Below are 6,776 nucleotides of genomic sequence, written 5' to 3'. Positions count from 1 at the left end.
CGGATTGGAATTTATTGGTGGAATAAGGCAACACAGCACTTAGGAACCTACTCTCGAAGATATCTATGGGAAATTGACCCCTATTTAGATATTTGAAGAAAACTCAGAATTTTAAGTAGCTGACCGTTTGTGAGGAGGATATTCTCAGAAAATGTATTATATTATTATTATTTACATTAGTCAATTATAATTATAATTATTTGTATTATTAATAACTGAGGAAAAATCTAGATTTTATCTTAGTTGTTTTGATAAATTCTATTCGTAAAATTGTTTCTAATAATAAGTATTTTCTTCTATTCTATCATTATCTTTATTCGGAGAGTTAATATCTTTACATTTTAACATTTTTACTTTTTTGCCAATGGCCGAATGGATAGAAACCACTAAACACTGTTAGTTGTTCGCCATCTCATCATTGGGTTAGCCAAGAAGAGTTTCCGGGTTTTCTTTATGTGTCCGACACCTAAACAGAGGCTGTTTCTTATATAAAGTTCTGATGGAAGGCATCATCCTTTGCAAGTAATCAAGTAGACTATTGCGTTACCTTATTTCATCAATCAATCCGTTTTTAACTTGGAAAAGCTTTTTTTGTTTTTTTTTACAAAATTAGACAAATTAAATGTTTTGTGTATAAATTAATTTTTTCCAAGACTAATTTAATGTCATTATATTTATTGTGTTTTACGATAATTTATAATAATATATAGCTTATAGTCACACAAACTGAAAAAATTATAACACAAGAGATGCAATAATAAAATATTGTATTTATTTTTAATAAGAATTAAATATTAAATAAAGTATTTATATAAGAAATTCACAATTTTTATTTATTTCGTAAGATTCGTGCTAGATTTTTTTATTGTCGAATTTAATTAGAAACGTGGAATAGTTCTATGATATTAATATCATTAACTCAGTTTGTTTCCTGCCAATGTTAAGCAGAATATAATTTAATAATTGTTGGATGTGTTCCATGCACTGTTAGCTTGCTAATTTGACGTTGGTTGAGATTATGAACTGATACGATAATGCTGGGGATACACGAGCGTATAATTCATTTACAGTACATTACGTTCGTATGACGGACATACTGCAGAACGTTACTTTTGCTGACATTACTCACACTCTACATTATTATGCAGTATGTGAAAGAAAATCGTAGTCGAAATGGACTCTAGTGAAACTGTACTGTTTTCTTATTTAGTAGAAAAGTATTTAAGAACTTGACGCAAAGGTGTGGGCTGACCTATACAGTGAATATCTGTGGGACCATTTTTATACTTTATTTATTCGTCTTACAAAAGACTAAGAAGTTTTTTAACTATTTCAAAATCTCTAAAAACTAGCAGGTAGGCCGGGCGTTGCTCGGGCAATAGTAACGATAGGGAAGATTATAATTATTACATTATAGTCAACCTTACCCGTTTTCACAGAATGCAAGAATTGGGTCCTCCTGTTTTCGGACTGATTAGAGAATTTTTAGATGGGTCTAAAAATATGTTCGATTTTTCGCAAAAACGGAAAATCTGCATCTACGTCTTGCACGTCGCTTTCTCTTAACAAATCTATTGTTAAGCAACACTTCCATTGTTGATACTTCCATTGTTTCTTAAAACTTCCATCGTTACTTGTTGATGGAAGTGTTAAGCCTTAATCCTGTCTCTCTTCCCCGTGGGGAGGAATTTCGAAAAATCCCTTCTTAGTGTGAATTTTCATGACTTTGGCCTACCAAATTTTAACTTTCAACTAACTGTGTACCAAATTTTAACTTTCAACTAACTGTGTACCAAATTTTAAATTTCAACTCCTAACTGTTTGGGCTCTGCACTTATTATTATTATTATTATTATTATTATTATCATCATCATCAACCCGTCTCGATGATATATATATGGATTATTGTATTAAATTATCCTTCTGAACATAAATCGACCCACGCTGAGGGTATTTTCATATCTTTTTATATCATAAAAAGATAATACATCTCAGAGTTTTTGTTCTTTATTTTCGTGTACATTATCCCACAATAATGATATTTTCTCAATTTACATATTAACATTTCAGTATCGTTCGACATTTTGTGAAAAAATGATATTTTACGTTCATGTGGTCACCTGCATTCTTTTCTATCGTATGCAACAACATGCGTTGGAGTCTTGACGTGTAGCTTGATTACGTCGATATGATAATGTACAGTATGCCAGTCTGTCCTTAGCCTAAGCAGAACTAAGCATAATTTTAGTTTCCAGTCACAACTATAACTATTGATAATATGGATTAAATTTATGTGTGAGAGATATCCTCTATAATAATATGTTTATCTGATTTAAATTTATACGCAGCAAAACAATAATAAAACAACCGCCAACAGATTATATTACGGTAACTTTTCTTATAAATCTGGCTTTGTTTATATTTACTTACACATATCATAATTTTGTTTATGTAAAATATACATATAAGGTGCTATATTATAACCTTGTAAGCGAAAATAATTAAATAAACACTTTCAATGTGTTCATTTTTAATACACTGCAGATATTAGAGATTTTTTTTGTAGCTGTGGATCGTTAAAATATATCAAACGGTCTGCTCTCTTTGGAAAGTTTTTAAGTCTTTGAAAGAGTATCTTTCAAAAACTTAATTATTTTCTATTCACCGGAAGACTAATCGATCTGTTATGGCCATATAAAGATACTACAAGTCACGTATAACGTATCAGTTGACGACCGGATGGACATAGTTGATAAGGCGTCTTATCGCTTTGGGATCGAATCGGAGTAAGCAACCCCAGGAACTTTTCATGAGCTCTGGATATGCTTTTTCGACCGCTTCATTGTGGACTTGGCCAAATCCATAAGGGGATTAATAAAAGAGCTCTTAGTGAGCGGAAACATTCAAAATAAAAGAAAAAGCATATCGGTTGTTTTCGTGTGCATGATATTAAATATACTTGTACATTCGCTATTATTAAATTATAGAAAAAGCAAAGAAAAATTACTTTATAGAAACTTATGTTTAATGCTTATTGAATATATATAATTTCTTTAAAAAATTTTCTTTGCTTCAACATCCTTTGCAAATATTTAATTTTTGTATGCGTTTCTTCATATATCAATATGCATCAAATCGACTTATTAGATGACTATTGATAAATTTAGACTTATGCGAGTTATGTAATAAAATCGACAAGCAATTATTTATTGTGAGATCGTCACAATGCCGAGCTGCAATTTTAGTCATATTTTTCATTTATTTAATTTAAAATATATTCTCTCCGTCTCAAATTAGTATTGGTTTGCCCTTGTACATCATACTTTTCCTTTAACAATAGAGTCGTGCCTGTTATTTATCTAACACCTTTCACGGATAAATGTTTGAATTGAAATAACGTGATTTCCAGTTTTCATTGGAAGTTCTTATATAATTAGTCGGGGCCTCATGTTCCTACGGTTTCCATACCTGGTCTCATCTTTCATCTGTCTTACTCTTTTCTCGAGATTAAAAATCGACAGATGGACAGACGGACGACAGTAGGAATTTATAGGTCTACAGTTTTTTCAAATTGCAACCCAATAAAGTAATTTATCTTCATATTTTTAGATTATCGTCTCTAGAAAATTATACTATGCAGTACATCAATCGATATCACGTCTATTTATTATCATAGAGTATGTTATAAAAATTATAAATGTATTTAAAAACAAACTAAGTAAAATACGAAACTAATTAAATTGTTTTTATTGTTTTTTCTTTTTTTCCTTAAATAAAAATTTTATGATAAAAAGAAGAAACTTGGTTTAAAGTTTTAGGTGATTATGAACCAATTATAGTCTACTTAGTACTATATATTTCAAAATAAATGAAACTTTTAGAGCAGGTTTTATTATACAAAACGCAAAACTTACATCATATTATTTTTAAAGTAAACTCCATCTGCATATTGATACTTTTATTAGTATCTATACACTCAGAGCCGTCGACAGCTTGTATGGTGCCTGCGGTTAAGCGGTCCCTCGTCCTCAAATATTCTTCAATCAAGAAAGACCGATAATAGTTGCAATGAATAATGCTCTTAAAGATGTTATTAAAATTGACTTTTAATAATTCTTTCACAAATGTTATGCAGGCTAGCAGAAGTGTATACCTCAGAAGATAATGAAGTTAAAAGTAGTCTTCTGTAAATACTTGTATTACTTGTTATATTAAAAGATTTAATTATTTAAAGTGTCTGTTTCTAATTGAAGTAAATCATTTCAATTTAATTAAAGTATGANCTTTTTAACTTATTTTAAGTAGCAGAATGGTGAAGACATGTATTGTAAAAAATAATTTTATTATAAATAAGAATTTATTATGGAAAAACAAAACATAACTTCAAAATAAAATATTCAACTTGTAAGGGTGGGTCTGAATTATATCTACAACTCTGATGTTCATATATAGATGGAGCTACAACTTTTAATTAACTACACATCTTTATCTCGACACCGCAGAATACTAACAAAAACTCTTCTTAACCTGTTACTGGTGCGTTCTCCTTCTTCTATAAAATCATAACCAACAAAAAATAGCTCTTTACTAACATTTTCAAACCCCAACGACGGTTCTTCTTCAGGTATTTTTGAATCTCTGATGGAAATGCAGCTCGTAAAAATCAAATTCGAAAATATGTATGTTCGAATGCACGTTTCCTGTTTACGTCTATGTTTGTCATGCACAGTCAATTCCAATACGGCTATCATAAATTACTGTTCGTAAGCACCTGCCACACTACTGATAGCATAATCTCTTCTTTATGATTGATGCATTGATTATCCCTAAGGCTAGCTAAGTATTATTTTTTTAATTAACTATTCATAAGAATACTGACCATTATATACATAACCTATGTACATGTAACATACACATCTAATTGATATATAAATGCTCTGCTCATCTGCTACCAAATTTCCTAATATTATTGAATTAAAAATATTGTGCTCAATCTAAATCTGAACATATGGTAGTGTACATTGGAAATGTAGGCAAATTATTCAGGACCATCCTATATTATTCTATTTGCAAATTTATTTACAATAAAATAGAATAATTTAAAAGGAGAATCACTGTGCATTGGCAGGAAATTGCAGGGATGTATTTTTTTTTTTTTATTGTATGATCATCATTTCCCCTTACGGGGATCAGTAATCCTTGTCCCGCCAGTGGCACCACAAGGAATACGTTGCTTTATTGACAATTAAAATATTATAACATACAACTTTTTGCAAACAACAGTTAAGATTAAATAACATTAAAATAAATCACGCATTCTCGTCACACTTGTACAAGATTAGCCGGTGACTTACCGGCAGATAGGTAGGAAGTTGGCTTGTCTCCCTCCTTTACGTAAGTACCCTTCTCGCGAAGGTCTGAAATTTTTTAGCCAGGTTTCTGTTACGGATTAAATGGTAAAGTTCCAAGTCTTGGAAACTTGTATTTTGTTCATGCAGAAGCTTCAACTCCAATCTTTCTCTTTCATATTTATAACAGTTCAGGAGTATATGTTCTAAGTCTTGAGTTTCTGCCCCGCATTCACATGCTGCAAGGCTTCTTTTACCTATTCTTTTTAAGTACTCGTTGCTATTGCAGTGTCCGGTAAGAATCTGACTGGTAATAAAATTTATTTTGAGCCATTGTAAGTCTTTAATTCTTTCTTCAATACTCGGTAGGAGCCAGAATGTGTGTCTGCCCTTATTAGAATAAGTCCATCTGTCTTGCCATATCATGTTGGTTTCTGATCTGATTGTCTTTTTGATGTATGATAGTGGGATCTTGCTATAAGATACTTCAGTTAGATGCACGGCTTCTTTTGCTAGAAGATCCGCTTTTTCATTACCAACTATGCCGCAATGGGCTTTAACCCAACGAAATTTTATTTGCATCCCACTTTTGTTTATCATATTCTTAATGTTCAAAACTGTTGCGTTTGTGTCTTCAAACTGCTGTAAAGCATTGATAGCTGACCGGCTATCTGTATTAACAATCACCAGTCCACTTGTCTCAGTAGAAATAACCCACTCTATAGCATGTTTTATTGCCAGTAGTTCAGCTTGATAAACTGAACAGTAATCTTTGAGCCTGTATTTTCCTATATGAGTTTCGTCACCATTGTACATTGCCAGGAAGGCCGCACCTACATGTTCATCCACCTTTGATCCATCTGTGTACAGTTCTATTTCACCTCTTTCCTCATTCTCTGCTATCTCTATCACTTTCCGTTCTGGTGGCCTTGGTAACATAAGTGAAGTTGGCTTAAGGTCTATTTCGTCTGCCTTTAACACTCTCCCTTCTATTTGAATGCTATGCCCCTTTCTGCAATGGTAGAGGACAGCCTTTTCTTTCATGATTAGATCTATTGGTGGCATGCCCGCTATAACCAATAATGCTTCGGTAGATGTAGTGCGATATGCCCTTGTAATTCTTAGTAAGGCACATCTCTGTGCACTGTATATTTTCTTTTTTATTACTTCTTTATCAGCAGCTGATTGCCAAGCTGCTGCTGCGTATGTTAATCTTGGAATGAAAGCCCCTCTGTAGATAATCTCTATGGCATCCTTATTCAGGCCCCATGTAGCCTTCGCCACTCTTGCAAGAGCGTTAAACATATTTATGCATTTATCTCTAGTTGAGATAGTGTGGGGGAGCCAAGATAGTCTATTATCCAACACTACACCTAGGTATTGAAGTTGCTTCACTACTTTTATATTATCGCTACCCATCTTCAACAT

This window comes from Centruroides sculpturatus, unplaced genomic scaffold (genome assembly GCF_000671375.1).
Source record: "Centruroides sculpturatus isolate CEXI.00-Female unplaced genomic scaffold, Cexi_2.0 scaffold47, whole genome shotgun sequence".
In the NCBI taxonomy this organism is placed as follows: Eukaryota; Metazoa; Arthropoda; class Arachnida; order Scorpiones; family Buthidae; genus Centruroides; species Centruroides sculpturatus.
The sequence above is the reverse complement of the archived record's forward strand: the minus strand, read 5'-3'. Positions refer to the sequence as shown.